Consider the following 18,977-nt stretch of genomic DNA (forward strand, 5'->3'; position numbering starts at 1 on the left):
TTCAAACCCAATTAATTATCAAACCTAATTAAATTCAAACCTAATTCAAATCTAATTAAATTCAAACCTAATTCAAACCTAATTAAATTCAAACCTAATTCAACCTAATTAAATTCAAACCTAATTAAATTAAAATTTTTAAAAATTATTTTAAAACTTAATTAATTTTTTTAAAAAAGAAATTATTTTAAAACTTAATTAATTTTTTTAAAAATTCTTTTAAAACTTAATTTTTTTAAAAAATTATATTAAAACTCATTTAAAAAACTATTAAAAATTATTTTAAAACTTATTTAAAAACTTTTAAAAATTATTTTAAAACTTATTTAAAAACTTTTAAAAATTATTTTCAAACTTATTTAAAAAAAACTTTTAAAAATTATTTTCAAACTATTTAAAAAATATTTTAAAACTTATTTAAAAACCTTTTAAAAATTATTTTAAAACTTATTTAAAAACTTTTAAAAATTATTTTAAAACTTATTTAAAAACCTCTTAAGAAATTATTTTAAAACTTATTTAAAACCTCTTAAAAATTATTTTAAAACTTATTTAAAAACCTTTTAAAAATTATTTTAAAACTTATTTAAAAACTTTTAAAAATTATTTTAAAACTTAATTAAAATCTTATTAAAAAATTTGTTCAAATTAATTAAAATTATTTTAAAAATTAATTAAAAACCTTTTTAAAACTTCATCACTTTACTTGACTCGAACATTAAATAATAAATATTGAATGCAACTAAATTTCAAAACAACTTACTCACTTAATCCTTTAACCACACTTTGGTTTCATCATACATTTTGTAGGAATCTAAAGCTCTGGATAAATGAATCTTGGATAGCGGTTGTTCCAGACACATGACTGGGGATCAGCAAAAATTTACCAACATTGAATTCAAAAACTTAGGGTCAGTTGCCTTTGGAAACAATGACAAGCTAAAGGTAATTGGTACAGGTGAAATTCAATTACAGTCCAACATTTCAATTAAAAATGTTTTACTTGTTGAACGTTTTAATTATAATTTGCTTAGTATAAATCAACTTTGTGATTCAGGATTTAAGGTTAAATTTTTATCTTCCGAATGCTTAATAAGTTACAATGACTCAACTAATATATTACTAAAAGGCTTTAGAGATAAAAATATATACTCTATTCATCTACCTAAAACAATTTCCAAATGTTTTCTAACAAATAATGATGAAACTTGGTTATGGCATAGGAGATTAGCTCATACTCACCTTAGAAATTTATTAAAATTAAGCAAACATGGTTTAGTAAAAGGTTTGCCAAAATTAGGGAATCCTATAAATAAATTTTGTAGTCTTGTCAACATGGAAAACAAATTAAATCAACTCATAAACTTACAAATCAAAATAGAACAAATAGAATACTTAAACTAATACATTTAGATTTATTTGATTCTCATGGAATAAAATCTTTGAATGGAAATCTCTATTGTTTGGTAATCATTGATGACTACTCTAAATATACTTGGGTAAAATTCCTATCTAATAAAAGTGAAACCTTTGAAACATTTAAAATTTTTTGTAAACAAGTAGAAAATGATAAAGAAATTAAAATTTTAAAAAAATAAGAAGTGATAATGGAGGAGAATTCAAAAATCAAAACTTTAACAATTTTTGCCTAGAAAATGGTTATCACCATGAGTTTTCATGCCCTAAAACTCCACAACAAAATGACTTAGTTGAACGTAAGAATAGAACCTTACAAGAAGCTGCCCGAACAATGTTGAATGAATATAATATACCAAAATATTTTTGGGCTGAAGCTGTTAATACAGCTTGTTATGTCCAAAATCAAATTATAATTAATAAAAATCACAATAAAACATCTTATGAAATTTATTTTAATAAAATACCTAACATAAAATATTTTAAAGTTTTTGGTTGTAAAGTTCACATTTTAAATCTTAAAGATCACTTGGGCAAATTTACTTCAAAAACTAATCAAGGAATTTTTCTTGGGTATTCATCTACAAGTAGAGCTTATAGAGTTTACAATAAATCTACTTTGAAAATTGAGGAAACAACAAATGTAACCTTTAATAAAAATGATCACATTTCAAATAATGAACATGATTCAAATCCTAATCATCCAGTTAATCAAGAAGAAGAAGAGGAATTAACAAACCCCAAACAACCTGATAATTCTAATCCAAGAATAATAAAATCTAACTCTAATCATCCAGTTAACCAAATCATAGGAAATTCTGAATTAAGGGTTCAAACAAGATCTGCTTTTAGAAATCTAAGTCAAATAACATTAATATCTAAAATTTAACCTAAAAACATAAGTGATGCATTTACTGAACCTGACTGGATAATTGCGATGCAAGAAGAATTAAATCAATTTGAAAGGAACCAAGTTTGGGATTTAGTAACTCCACCGAAAGGAAAAACAATTATAGACACCAAATGGATATTTAGGAATAAATTAAACGATCAAGGTGAAATCATAAGGAATAAAGCTCGTCTAGTAGCCAAGGGGTTTAGTCAAGTCGAAGGACTAGATTACGATGAGACTTATGCCCCGGTAGCCATACTTGAATCAATTAGAATGTTGCTCGCTTATGTAGCATTTAAAGGTTTCAAATTATACCAAATGGATGTTAAATCTGCTTTTTTAAATGGATACATTAAGGAAGAAGTCTACGTAAGTCAACCACCCAGTTTTGAGGATATAGTAAACCCAACCTATGTCTTTAAGCTAAAAAAGGTATTATATGGCCTAAAACAGGCACCTAGGGCTTGGTATGAAAGACTATCTAGCTTCTTAAAGTCTAAAGGGTTTAAAGAAGGATAAATTGATCCTACACTATTTATAAAAACCTTTAATTTAGACATTTTCATAGCACAAGTTTATGTTGATGATATTGTATTCGGATCAACTAACTCACAATTCTTAAATGAATTTGTAACCTTAATGGAAAATGAATTTGAAATGAGTTTAGTTGGTGAATTAAATTATTTCTTAGGTCTTCAAATTATACAAACTAAAGATGGTAACTATGTACATCAAACTAAATATACAAAAGATCTTATTAAAAAATTTGGTATGGAAAATTCAAAAGAAAGTAAAACTCCTATGGCAAGTAACATTATCCTTGATAATGATGAAAATGGTAAACTTATTGACTTAAAGCTTTATAGAAGCATGATAGGAAGTTTATTTTACCTAACTGCAAGCCAACCCGACATTTTATTTGTAGTTAGTATGTGTGCCCGTTATCAAACTTGTGCGAAAGAGTCCCATTTGTCCTTGGTTAAACGAATTATTAAATATTTAAAAGGAACTGTCAATGTAGGAATTTGGTACCCTAGAACTTCACATTTTGACCTAGTCAGATATTCTGATTCCGATTATGCCGGGTGTAAGTTGGATAGAAAGAGTACAAGTGGAGGATGTCAATTGCTAGATTCATCTTTAGTTAGTTGGTTTAGCCATAAACAACAATGTGTTGCCTTATCAACCACTGAATCAGAATACATAGCAATGGGTGAATGCGTAGCTCAATTGCTATGGATGTCACATACATTAAAAGATTTTAATCTAGATTATAAGAATGTGAAAACCTATATTGATAATATAAGTTCTATAAACCTAACTAAAAATCGAGTACATCATTCTAGAACTAAACATATAGAGGTTAAACATCACTTTATTAGGGACCATGTGTCAAAAGGAAATATTGAACTAAATTATATAGAATCTAAATCTAACTTGGCAGACATTTTTAGTAAACCATTACCTGAAGCAGAATTTAGTAATCTAAGATGACAATTAGGAATGTGTTTTATAGAATAGGTTCTTTTGTTTTGGAAATTATTACTTAGCTTATTTTTCAAAATTATTTGTGTAAAAATCCCCTTGTAAATTTTTGGTTTTCAAAATTCTTTTCAAAATATTTTAATTTTCTGGAGTATCTTAGGATCTACCGTAGACTGCATGATTCTATAGTTCTAGAAGTCAGCATCTCACAAGTACAGTAGGATTCTTTTTTTGATAACTTAGAATGGGTGAGATGCTTAGGTCTTAGCCCTAGATTTCAGATGCTTATGTCAGTGCATCGATATAAATCTGGACTTTAAACAACATACATGAATCAATTTGAGTTAACTAGCTAGTAAAAACCTAGTTAGTACTAAATACTCAAATTGACCAACCTGAGTCATCAACTACTATCTTGTGATAATTAGCCCTGAACAAAGGTTGGACATTTCATAATAAAGACAAATTTTCCTTAATTTTCCTACCCATGCTTGGACTTTAAGGAATTTGTCAATTTTAGGGGGAGCTTCAAAACAAAACTTTTTTATATATCATTGCCAATTTTTTAGTGACCAAATCATTTTCAAAATGTTTTTCAAAACTTTATTATTTTCAAAATTTGATTTTCAAAATGTTTTTCAAAAACTTTTTCATAAATTTTAACTTATTAAATCTTTCAAATTTTTCAAAATTTTTATTAACTTAGTAAATTTCTTAATTTTTATCATTTTCAAAATTATTTTACTTAGTAATATTTTTTTAAAAAAATTTAATTCAAATTGTTTAAGTATATCCTCCTTAGTAAATTTTTCAAAATTATTTTGCTTCGTAACGTTATTCAAAATTTTATTCAAAACTTAGTAATATGTTTAAATTTTTTACTTAGTAAAATTTTTCAACAATTTTATTCAAAATTTACATTACTTAGTAAAATTTTTCAAAATTCCATTATTTTTACTTAGCAAATTTTTTATTCATATTTTTTAATTTAAACTCCTTAGTAAATTTTTTAAAATTATTTTACTTAGTAAATTTTTTCAAAATTTAGTAATATGTTTAAATTTTTACTTAGTAAAATTTTTCAACAATTTTATTCAAAATTTACGTTACTTAGTTAAAATTTTTCCATCATTTTTACTTAGCAAAACTTTATGATCAAAATTTTACTTGGTCATTGAATCTACCCCTATTTTTGATGTGTGTCAAAGGGGGAGAGATAGTGAATTCAGGGGGAGTTGTTTAACTCAGGGGGAGCAAAGTTAAATTGTTTGTTTATTTAATTTTTGCATATGTTTAAACTTAACTTAGAACCTTGGTTGCCAAACATCAAAAAGGGGGAGATTGTTGGTGCAAGTTGCATTAGAATCAAACCTGAGTTTTGATGTTGTCAAAGGTTCAAGTTAAGTCTTGTTGTGATCTAACAAGTTGACTGAGTGTGTAGGATGTTTACTCAACCGGGAAAGACCTAGTTGGAGTCTAGGTAGGAGAAATCTTAGAAGATCGTGGAACCCAGGTGCAAGTCCAAGTGGGTCGAGGGGACCGAATGCTTGGCGATGTGATCGAGAGGTCTGGAGGACCGAAGATCAAAGGAAAAGTCCTGGGGAGCCGATCAAGGCTGAGTGAAAAGTCTAAACTAGATCTGGAGGATCTATGTTTGGCAGGTAGGTTGAGGTAAACAACTGGGGAGCGACAGTGAGGTCGGGTTCCCGAAGGGAACAACCTTAGGTCGTTGATCCAACTGAAGAAACCGGGAAGGTTTCAAAAGTTGAGATCAAGACAGTCCTACTGTCTTACATATTATTCATGATTTATATTATTCCTCTAACATCTGTTTTGCAGGAGACTTTTTTTGTCTAATACTGTTTTGCAGATTTGAGCTGATCGGTCGACCGAATAGTAGGATCGGTCGACCGAACCAAGCAGAATCAACACAGAAATCAGATCAGATCAGAACTGAGTTCAAGTCGGATCAAAGCCTGATTGGTTGACCGAAACGTAAGATCGGTCAAACAAACCATAGTGACTCAGCACAGGACAGATCATCAGCACTAATCAGCAGCAAAGGAAATAAGATGATCGGTCGACCAAACCTGGGGATCGGTCGACCGATCCAATTAACATTTATTCAGCATTAAAGGATGATCTCGGCAAAATCACGACGAACAGGGAAGGAAGCTGTTTGGTCGACCCAAAGGCATGTTGGTCGACCGAACCATTAAAGACCAGTAAATGCAAAAGATCGAGCCAGCTTCGAACTTCAGCTAGGAAGGAAGGAAGCGGGTTCGGTCGACCGAACCTCCAGTACACCTATAAAAACAGGCTCGAAGACAGTGGTCACATAGAACCTTCTGATCATCTTCAAGTCTTCTCTCTGCGTACGAATTGTGCTACAAGTCATCAACTCCGCAAGTCTACTCCGTCCGGAAGTACCGACCGAGCTTCAACCTACACACATAATTGTCGGTATATTTTCATATTGCACTTAATTCCAATAAGATAGTAGGTTTGTTACTATCTTATTCTATTTGTACTTGTACGATCTGCTTCTCTCTGAGGATTTCGGAGAGAAGAGTTATAGTGATTTGCCCATCAGTGCGGTCAAGGACCACGGGCCTTCAAGTAGGAGTCGAGCTAGGCTTCGAACGAAGTAAAAGAACGTGTCTCTTTGCCTAATTTCCGCTGCTTAACTTTGAGTTTTAAAATACGAAAAGAATAGTTTTAAAAAGCGATATTCACCCCCCCCCCCTCTATCGCAAGTTTTCGATCTATCAGACATCACTTATAATACATACTCTATATGTAGATACACAACAGAGTATAGATATCCAAAAGCTAAGACTGTAATTAAAATAAATAGATCATCTCAAAGGTCAAGCACAAGTATCAAGCAAGATAATAATACGGGTAGATTTAAGGTAAAACAACCTAATTCATTAATCAAAAACAACCATGCACTAAGTTCAAAGAACTAATGAGGCTAAGGAAAAAATACCCACCTTATATAACACGTCTTTGAAGGATCCCCCCCCCACACGTCATGCCACTCGTCACTGATCAAGATCCTGCGTCATATATATAATGTATCAAATTATATATGCTACTGAATGCACTGGAATTCCGTTCTGTTTAAACTTCCCTGTACAAGTATAGAACTTTTCCTAGCAACCCGCATGTTCGATCAGACATGTGTTTGATCAATCAAGTAAGTTTTCGACGGATCAAAGAACACCTTGATCGAAATACAAGATCACTGGCCTCTTGTGTTGATATTCAGAATCGATACAAAGAAAACTAAACTAATTATGCAGCGGAATCAAAGAACTAGTTGTACCTTTCCTTTATAGGTAAAGACCTCTTGATCTTTTGTTGTATTCCTCTCCTCTTCTTGGATGTCGTGTGGGCGATGAACTACCAAGACAACAACAATCCTTCCCTTTGTCTCTTCCAAACCGTCGACCACCAAGAGAATAGCTAGGATGGGGCACCTTCTTCTCTTCTTCCTTCTCCTCTTCTTCCTTCTTGTCTTCTTCCTCTTCTCCAAGACGCCGCCCACCAAGGAGGAGGGGACGCCAACCCTTATCAAGGAGAAGGGGGCACCGACCCTTAGCAAGGAGGAGGGGGGTGTCGACCCTTAGCAAGGAGGAAGGGGTGCCGACCCTTAGCAAGGAGGAAGGGGCGCCGACCCTTAGCAAGGAGGAGGGGGGCGCTAACCCTTAGAAAGGAGGAAGGGGTGTCGGCCCTAGGTGGAGGAGTTGTGGCGCCGGCCCTAGGTGGAAGAGATGTGGCCGGCCCTAGCAAGGAAGAAATGTGGCCGACCCTAGCAAGGAAAAGATGTGGTGGCACCGAAAATAAAAAAACACCAATAACTACTTGGATGGGTGGATGCGAGGCTTTATATAGAGGCTACAACAGGGACCTAAAGGAGGAATTTGTTTAGGCCTCCTGATGGGCTTGGGCTTCCTGTGTTCGTCCCGAACACCCAACTTAAGTCCATCAATAATAACCCATACCACTAAAGGGTTATTATTGAACTACCGCACCAATCCCATATTACAATATGGGCTCCTTCTTATCATGAGTGTGTTAATCTCCCCGTGTTTAAGATATTGTATGTCCGTTAATTAAATGAGTTACTGACAACTCAATTAATTAACATCTGATTCCAAGAGTAATACCACTAAACTTTATTATCATGTCGGACTAAGTCCACCTGTAGGGTTTACATGATAATTCTTATGAGCTCCTCAAGGGGACATCATCAGCCTAAATAATTAGGACATAGATTTCTTCTATAATCAACAACACACTATATAAACAGTACTATTTCCCAACTCATCGGGCCTATTGATTTAACGAATAAATCTCACCCATTGATAAGTTAAAGAAACAAATACTAAGTATACGTGCTTGTTATTATATAGGGATTAAGAGAACACACATCCATAATAACAGAGATTCTGTTATTTTATGTAGTCAGTACAAATCAAACAACCTCAAACGGTCCTGCTCAATACACACATAGTATACTAGTGTAATTTTATAGCCAAGACAGACTAATACCAAATTACACTACAACCATTCCAATGGTTTGTCCCAATCCATCTTGGTTGTGAGCTACTATTTATAATTTATAATAAACCGATAACAGGATCTTCTGTGTGGCACCACACATCATGTTATCTACAATATAAATTAAATGGATAACTACATTGACATATATATAAATATAAAATGTAAATATTTGACCAAAGTGATTCTCATTTCAAAATATTCAAAACAGATGTTCATACAAAAGCTAGGCTTATAGTATATATCCCAACAGCTACAAATAAATGAATCACATACCAAAAGAAATAGCTAACTCTAGCTTAAGCCATTCATCTTTTTGGTTCCCCTTAGATCCTTGATTACCTTTAATCCTTCCCCAATTGCTTGAGATGGTGTAACCCTAAATGTTCCATAATCATCCAAGATTAGGTTTATGTATGCTTCTCCTCCCAACATACCCAACTTAGTAGCTCATGATATTTCCTGAATCTATCACCAAGTTCATTTCAACAACACACCCATGAACATCTGCTAAATAACCATAAGCTAAAGATACCACTAACAGAATAACATCATTCAACCAATTTGTTAATTTCTCAATACTCGTTAACAAATCGCATACAACCTTAATTCCCATTACCTCTTCTTCTTCAACGGATAGTGGTGGCACATATCTGGCGGTGCTTGCTTCTAGATAATGACAATGTGGTGGTCGAAGCTAAGCTATACCACTGCCTTCCAAGACAATCACCCAGATCAGCGTCGTATAAAGATTAAAACCCAAATCTATCACTAGGGTTAACAATTTGATGTGTGTAGATTATATACACTTTTATGCATACTTTGACGCACATCTACTTGTACTTCATGCATATAATGTATGCTTATTGCACCATATTTCATTATAATTTCATACTTCCTTTACATTTTGTTCGGAAATCTACTCTTTGCATATTTTGATTGACAGGACGTGATATGGAGCAACAACAGAGGTTAAATGGAGTCAAAAGCTTCCAAAATGCCCGGGTCGTGCTATTGAGGCATGGATGTGTGAAAATATGGTACAAAACAAGGTCCACATGGCCTAGCCGTGCCTAAATGGCACGACCGTGTCAATTCCACACGGTCATGTCATTTTCAGCACTGCAGACCAAAAATAAAATGACCATAACATTTTGCTCGTTTGGAGTTACTGGCTGCTCTTTATATCAAAATGTAGGTAACTTCAAGATCTACAACTCATATGAAGATTTCAACCAGAGAAAAACACATCTTGAGGCCTAAAATACGTTGCAATGAGACACGGCCTTGACACAGGGCTATGTCAAATCCTGCACTGCACACAAAGAGTAAAATGGGTATAACTTTGTTCTCGGTTGTAGTTTCAGGCTATTCTTTATACCGAATTGTAAATAATGTCAAGATCTACAACTTTGATGAACACCAAAACTCGAGAATACCAAGATAAGAGGTGATAAATGGCCTATAATTCTACATATCCTTGACACACGGCCAAAAAGAGCTAGGCCGTGTGGGCCACATGGCCATGTGAGCCACATGGTCATGTGAGCCACATGGTCGTGGTGTTGGATTTTTTGGGCCGCAAAAACCGCTTTTTGCGTTGCAGAAACCTCGAAATTCCCATGCCACGGATCCGTGCGAAGAAATAAAATTTCGTAAAAACTTTCATGTACGAGTTTTCTAACCTAGATCTACTTTAGATCTACAAGATAAGAATTTACCCTTGATGCGAAGCACTTCGCTTAATCCCGCTCGTCCAAGGTTCGCCAGATCTCGAGAGTATCAAAGTAGATACTCCTCTATGTGTATCCACACAAGCAAGAGATGGAGAAACCTAACACAAAGGTGTGCTAGCACCTTTGTAAGGTTCGGCCAAAGAGGAGGAGAGGGAGAGAAGAAACCTAGAGAGGAAGAAGAAGAAATGAATGAGAATGAATTCTCACCTTGTGTAACTCCCAAGTGGCCGGCCACTTTAGGCTTATAAACTCCCATGGAATATCAAGAGTCAAGTCTCTTGATCTCCTCCATGAGGTGGCATTTGGTCAAGTCAAACTTGACCAAATGAAGAAGCCATGATGATGTGGCATTGGTCAAGTCAAAGTCAAGTCAAAACTTGACTCTTCATCTTCCTACTTAAGTCAAGTCAAACTTGACCACTTCTCTCCCTTGGTTGATCTAATCTAACCATTGGTTCAAGTCAATTTTAATTTAATGAATCTCTATTCATTGAATTAAATTGGTTCAATGAGTCTAAGTCCAAATTAGACTCATTTAACACATGAACCAAATTGAGTCCAACTTAATTAGTTTACTTTGGATTACTCTTAATCCAATTTGGTTCATCATATGAACTTAATCCTCTAGGTACATCAAATGAACCTAATCTCCATCTAATTGCCCTTTGTGTGTGACCCTATAGGTTCTTGTAACATTGGAAATGCTCCTAAACCCATTTAGAAGTATAAGTAATGAGCGGTATCTAGCAACACATCATTACTACCCAAGTTACAAGAATGTTGAGATCCAACATCACCTTGTGACTACTAATTGTGACGCCTCACAATATGTGACAAGTGTCCTTCTATCCTAGACATCTAGATTGATCAATGTGAGGCATAGACCGTGTCATCCTCTGACCAATCTAAATCTTGAACTCCGAGTAGACTCACTCAATCAAATGAGCTCAATATCTCATATTGACTCATTTGGGCATGGCCATGCACTTCGTGGTCTCACTCTATCAAGAATATCGATGTCACTCCCGTCATATAGGAGGGATAGATCTCATCTACATCACTCACATCCCTCTGCATAATTTGTTACATACCCAGTAATCGCCTTTATAGTCCACCCAGTTATGGGTGACGTTTGACGAAGCCAAAGTATGTAACTCCTTATGTAGGGAACCATGGTGACTTCAGGTCCAAGGACTAGTAGTCATACTAATAGCCACATGAGAAAGTATATGACACTCATATAACGATCCATGATACTTTCTCATGGCGGGTCATTCAGTATACATTCTCCAATGCATACCCATGTGTCAACTTGATATCTCTATATCCATGACTTGTGAGATCAAGTCATCGAGTTAACCTACATGCTAGTCTCGTCTCATTAACATTGTCCCTGAATGTTAATACTCGACTAGGAATGATTAAGAGTAGTGTTCCCTATATCATCTCACTATCGATTCAACTAATCGATTGATATAGGTAAGAACCTTCTACTCAAGGACGTTATTATACTTAGTTATTTGGCACCAATACAAGTAAGTATAATAACCAAAAATAAATACCTTTATTTATATATAAGAATATGATACAACGAGTCCATACAACAATCATCAAATGATTGACTCTAGGGCTCTAACTAACACGTGGGAGCCACACGACTGTGCAATATTTCCAGAGAGTAAGCAGTGGTTAGACGTGTGAGCCACACGATCGTGCAACATTTCCAGAGGCCAAGCAATGTCAGGTCGTGTGAGCCACACAACCGTGTGAATCCATCCAGAACTAAAGCAGAACATGGATGTGTGAGCCACACGATTGCATGAATCCATCCAGAACTAAAGCAGAACATGGTCGTGTGAGCCACACGACCATGTCACCTTGGTCGAAAGCAAGATGTATGATGCCGTGTGGATCCACACGGTCGTGTCACGGGTCGTGTGGTGCCCATACACTACTCTATAAAAGGGGGTTTCTCCCCTTTTCACTAATCTTTGGCTTGGGGCTCACCCCAATTACTTGGAGGAGGGTTCTCCCCCTTGGGGGAACCCTATAAACCATATCTTCGTCGATCCGTCCACCTCCGGAGCAAGGGAGCACTTCCAAGGATGCTACGCTTCAAGGATAAGCACTCTCCTCTCTCTACTTCTTTGTATTGGGTTGTAGTTTGCCTCTTTCTTCATCTTTAATTGTATTTCCTTTGCTATAAAGCAGATCTCTAGATCTAGGATGTAGGAAGTAGTTGTGATGTGATTGTGAATGCATGAACTATGTATTTAGATATTTTCCTATGCAATAAAGTGTTTATATCATCATCTATGTGTGTTGTGCCTTGTATGCGTTTGACGAAATGTGTGTGAGCTAAATCCATGTAGATATAGGTTTTGATCACCATATAGATGAAGAGCCTTGGAATGTAAAATCATGGGAGCTTGTGATAAAAGGTATTCCTTACTTTCTACGGCAGTTCCTTGAAACGGCGATCGACTCTCTATTAGGAAAACTAATTAGAGTTTAAAAGGGTTCTCCCAAATTAATGTTAGGAAGTAACTTGTGTAATCTAGGAACGTGGACCGTGGGCTCTTGTGTGAGAAGGATGTTCCCTATAATCGGACTTCTTAAATTATCTCTTCTACTTAATTGCATTAATCTACCATTAGGAAGTGATCTGTGCAATTTAGGAACGTGGACCATAGGCCCTGGTGATAGAAGGATGTTCCCTATAATCAGACTTCCTAAATTACCTCTTCTACTTAATGCCAGTAGAACTTGGGTAAACTCTTCGATTCGATCTTCGCGGGATAGTACCGGACTTTAGTTAGAACTCCTACATGAGTGTAAGCATGGAGTTAGGTAGATGAATAATGCATAGTGACATTAACTAACATCATAGTGAAACCGAAACCCTAGTATCTATCCATCCTCAAATCCAACTCTCCCTCTTTCTCTACTCTTTACATTCTCTCTTTTATTCACTCTCTCTTTTCCAATTAACCTTCGATTATCAATATAATTCGTCGTGCGAAGTTAATTAGTGTTTAATCAACATCCCTTGTGGGATCGATAATCTTTTATATTACTAACGATGTAACCGTGCACTTGCGGTGACGTAACACAATTACCTTCAAGATTCACCGTAGGGCAATGAAGTACTCCCGACAATAAGTGGAAACAGGAAGATTGAGTATAGGGTAGAGGGTTGCAGTGACCATTTCTTCCCTTGAATAGCAGGCGACAATCCAGATCTTACGTCGGTGGCCACGACTTCACTCCCTTGAAGAAGATCGATCTAGCAATGGTAAGGAGTTGGAAAACTCGACACTACAACTCGTAGAAACTAGACAAGAGAAAGATCGGTGGAGGTCAACTTACCCTCAAACTCTGAACGTACATCTATGCTGGTGATGTTGAGGGGAGAAGAAAGGAGTCGACAATCGAGTGGAACGGGCGATCGCAGTGCACAGTGAGGAAGGAAGGAATCACACAGGAAGAAAAGGGAATCACAGAAGAGAAGGAGAGGATACGACATTTAAAAGGCTAGGTAACTATAGCGATACTTTATACTTAGGGTTAAGTTGATTAAACCCTAAGTTAACTCCTCAATCAACTCCTACTTAATGGTTATTCCAAACATGCCTCCTCTGAGCCAAATCAGTTCATCCCCTTAAATGTATCATATAGACTCCGTTTAAATCCCGAAAATTTTTTAAAAATTCCTATAAAATTTATTACAATTATTCCTCTAATAACTCGTATTATTTAATTAATATTTATTAACGTATCTCACATTTTTAACTCAACAAATTTTTAAAATTATTAACTTAGCAAATTTCCCAAAATTACTATTAAAACCTTTAACTTAACAAATTTTTAAAATTATTTTACCTTAACAAATTTTTAAAATTTAACTTATCACATTTTCAAAATTATTTTTTAAACTTTTAGCTTAACAAATTTACAACTTAACAAATTTTTAAAAATCAACTTTAACAAATATTCAATCTTACTTTCAATTTTTTTTATTTGACTTTACATATTTTCAAATGTCCTTTTAACTTTTTCTTTAAAAATACTTTCAAAATTTATCAGTCAAAGGTTTACTTTTTAAATATCTTGGAAACTTGCTTAAATTTTTTCTCTAAACCTTATTTTCAAAATCATGTTTCTAACATTTTTGATGGTTCTAACTTTTAAGTTATATTTATCCTATTTTTGATGTGAGTCAAAGGGGGAGAGATAGTGAATTCAGGGGGAGTTGTAGACTCAGGGGGAGAGTTAAGTAAAAATTACTTGTTTACTTAACTTTGCATATATTATTAACTTAACTTTGAACCTTGGTTGCCAAACATCAAAAAAGAAGAAATTGTTGGTGTAGGGTGCACCAGAATCAAACCCGAGTTTTGATGTTGTCAAAGGTTCAAGTTAAGTTTTATTATGATCTAACAAGTTGACTAAGTGTGCAGGCTATTTACTCAACCGGGGAAGTCCTAGTCGTAGCTAGGTAGGAAAGACTTAGTAGATTGTGGAAGCTAGGTAGGAAGTCCAAATGGGTCGAGAGGACCTTACACTTGGTAGGGAAGCTAAATAGGTTTGGAAGATCGAAGATCGAGAGAAAGTCTTGGTGGGCAGATCCGATGCTAAGTGGCAATGTTTAAATAGGTCTGGAGGACTAATGTTTAGCAGGTAGGTTAAGGTAAGCAACCGGAGAAGAGCGACAATGAGGACGTATTTCGAGAAGGAACAAACTCTAGGTCGATGATCCAACTGAAGAAATCGGGAAGGTTTTCAAGTTAAGATCAAGATAGTCCTACTATCTATTTGTAACGACCGCACTTCTTAACCCTGACTCAAGCCACAGACGTTACTCCTTTCATACTACTAAGGACATTATTGTATGTACACTGTTTGGTTCAGAGATCTACTCTGAACTTGTTTCCACTGTCAAGTCATGTTTTTGGAGCGAAATAGAGCTAAGATGAAGTTTAGAACTGCTTGAGAATCTGGGCCGTGTGGTGATGACCGACCGTGTAGCCTTACTAAGCGTTTGGGCACGGCCGTGTGTCCCACACGGCCGTGTAAGGCCCTCCCTGCTGGAGCAGGGCATGACCGTGTGGCTTCCACACGGCCGTGTCACCTTGGCCGTAACGAAGAGGGGCATGGCTCACATGATCATGTCACCTCGGTTGAGTCAAAGGGGTGCACGCCCGTGTGAATCCACACGGTCATGTCATTTTGCCCGAGGAGGAGAGGTGCATGGCCGTGTGTGGCACACGGCCGTCCAACCTTTCCAGAAACTAAGATTTGCATGGCCGTGTGTGGCACACGGCCGTGCAACTTTTCCAGAGACTAAACCTTGCATGGTCGTGTGTGGCACACGGTCGTACAACTTCTCCAGAGACTAAACCTTGCATGACCATGTGTGGCACATGGCCATTCAACCCTGGCCGAGAGGGAGAGGGTTGGGGCCGTGTGACTCCACATGGCCGTGTCACGGCCGTGTGGGGGTCACGCCCTGCACCCAAAAAGGAGTGGTTCTCCCCCTTTGTACTCTTTCTTGACTTATCATTTTATCCCACAACCTTAGGGAGAATATTTGACACTTCAACTACTACCAAACCGCAAATTCATTATACACCATTCTTAATAGTACTTTTACACTAAGCGGAGATAAGAACATATGTCCATCAGCACCAAAATCTAACATGGTCGGATACTAGCAAAATCCAGGATCGCTTCCCACTGTTCCGTCACCCCTACCATCAAACATTGCTCCTGCTGCCCCTTCCTACTCCAGCTTTCCCTTACCTTTATCTGCAGTATAAGATAATGCACACTATAAGCAAAGGCTTAGTAAGTACCATCTACTCACAAAACTACGCATTAAAGAGAACATGCCTTTTTATTGTAAAACTGCTTGGAAAGAGAACAATAAACATGCACTTGAGAATAGTTTACGCTAAAACATATGCTTTGTAAATATGCACATGATATGTATTTTTAAACAGTTTTAAAATGCTAAACACCAACTTAAACCTTGCTAGTAATGTAATAGAATAGAAATCCTGGCATATTATAGAGTTCACCAACGCTACACTTTATAACTCAAGTTCTCCACTTAATGATGGTTTCACTTCAACAAACCAATGCACTTTGAAAACTTTATCATACATATTAGTGAACATAATAATCAACTTTCTTGGGCCCGGTAATGTACCACTTGCGCGCATCCTTAATAAAATCCGAGGTAGCTAATCCCGAACCTATTAAGGTACTACTAGGCGAACTTATGCCTAGGGGCAATCTAGGAGCCCATCCCATGGACCTTCTGTCCAGTACATGTCATTTTAAAGTAAAATACTTTCTTCTACTCAGTCTTTCTTATAATTACACTTGTTGTCATTTCGACTAACACCTTATGTGCACTTAATCCCCCACACCTTTTGGGAAGCATCTTAGGGCACTTGATTTTGATTCTTAGTCCCAGAAACTTAATGGGAAACAAATCAAAGTACTCACATGCTCTTAATCCCAAAACTTAGAGGGACATCTTTACATATCATGCATTATATCTTCTTTAACAGGCACTTTACATGAAATTTCTTAATCATGCATACAACCATACAAACCTACCACAAATAGATTCCTTCATGCATAATCGAAACAACTTATACTGCAGGTGAGGAGTACTTACATCTTTTTGCTAAATCTTACTCTTATAGGGTGTAAGAAAAGCAACACTCTCTTTTGTATGCCTTGATCTCCAAACCACCCACCTCGTACGTACAAATCCAGATGAGAACTCCTCTCTAGATTCTCTTCTTGAAGAACCTAGAACCTTGGAACCCTAGAGTTCTTGGCCAAAAACTACAAGAGAAGAAGAGGGAAGGAATTTCGTCTAGGTATGGGAGAAGGGAAAATGAAGAGATTTAGGTTTTGATCTCATCCCTCACCTTTTATACTAAGTGGAAGTTGAAGCATCTCTTCTCCCAAAATCTGCTTATAAGGAATTCTTTCATATTGCTAGTGTGATGCTTTACCACCACCCTAATGGAAACTCTAACCAATCATATATAAGAGGTCTTGGGTTTAATCCTACCCAAGGCCATTTTTAAATCTATTTTTTTATTTCTTTTTCTCTTCTTCTAGTTCTTTTTGCCTTTTTGAACAGAGAAAATTTACGGGTGTTACAATCTCCCATACCTTATAAAAAGTTCATCCTCGAACTAGAACAATTGTGGATACTTCTGTCTCATCTCGTCCTCACGCTCCCAGGTTGCCTCTTCATTCTGTTGACTTTGCCATAGTACTTTTACCAACGGTATCGCTTTGTTCCTCAGTTTTTTGACTTCTCGATCTATTATCTGAATAGGTTGACTTTTATAACTGAGATCCTCTTGAACTTGTACCATCTGTGGCTCAATCACATGATTTGCATCGGGAACATGCTTCTTCAACATTGAAACATGAAATACATTATGGATAGCTGACATTTCTTGAGGTAGTTCCAGCTCATAAGCTACCCTGCCAACTCTTTTGGTGATCAAGTATAACCCCACATATCGTGGACTCAACTTTTCTTTCTTCCCAAACCGCATCACTCCTTTCATAGGAGCTACTTTGATGAACATTGAGTCCCCAACCTCAAATTCCAGCGGTCTACGGTGGACATCCGCATAGCTTTTCTGCCGGCTCTGAGTAGTTTCTATTCTCTAGCGAATGTTCTGAATAGCTTGGGTGGTGTCTTCGATGAGATATGTCTAGAGTCCCATTTCTTTCTTTTCACCACCTTCATACCAACAAATAGGAGATCTACATCTCCTCCCATACAGAGCCTTATAGGGTGCCATTCCGATTGTAGCTTGATAGCTATTATTGTATGTGAATTCTGCTAAGCATAAGTATCGACACCTGCCGCCCTTGAAATCTAAGGCACAAGCATGTAGCATATCCTCCAAAACTTGGTTCACCCGTTCTATTTGCCCATCAATTTGAGGATGAAATGCAGTGCTGAATAGTAACCTAGTACCAAGATCTCTCTGAACACACTCCCAGAAGTGTGAAGTAAAACGACCATCTCTATCAGAAATTATGGTTTTGGGCACTCCATGTAATCTGACGACCTCTTTAACATATATTTGTGCTACCTGCTCAATAGAGTAGGATGTTCTGATTACTAGGAAATGAGCAGACTTGGTCAATCTGTCTACTATTACCCAGATAGCATCATAACCGTTCATAGTTCTGGGTAATCCTACTATGAAATCCATAGCTATATCCTCTTACTTCCACTCTGGGATCTGGATAGGTTGCAGAACTTCGCCTGATCTCTGATGTTCTGCTTTAACCCATTGACATGTCAAACAGGTACTGATGTACCTAGCAACATCTCTCTTCATTCCAGACCACTAGAAGCGTTTCTTTAAATCTTGGTACATCTTGGTGGAACCAGGATGCATTGCATAGGGTGTTCTATGGGCTTCATCTAAAATTTTCTTTCGCAGTTCTTCTTGATTAGGGGCACAGAGACGATTACCATAATATAGTATCCCACTATCTGATACTCGAAACTCTCCATTTTCTCCTTCCTTATTCCCTGCTTGATCTTCTGAATAATAGGATCTTCCTCCTGCCCTTTCTATACATCGTCAAGCAAGGTTGACACTAGTGTCAAAGTAGAGAGCTGCTCGGTAATAATTTCAAGCCCAAAATTTACTATTTCTTTTTGTAGGGGATAGGCCATAGCAGATATAGACAGTAAGGCAGCACAAGATTTCCTACTTAGTGCATCTGCCACTTTGTTTGCTTTCCCTGGATGGTAGAGGATTTCACAGTCATAGTCCTTGACCAGCTCAAGTCATCTCCGTTGTCTCATGTTAAGGTCT

Source organism: Zingiber officinale, chromosome 6A, assembly GCF_018446385.1.
Source record: "Zingiber officinale cultivar Zhangliang chromosome 6A, Zo_v1.1, whole genome shotgun sequence".
In the NCBI taxonomy this organism is placed as follows: Eukaryota; Viridiplantae; Streptophyta; class Magnoliopsida; order Zingiberales; family Zingiberaceae; genus Zingiber; species Zingiber officinale.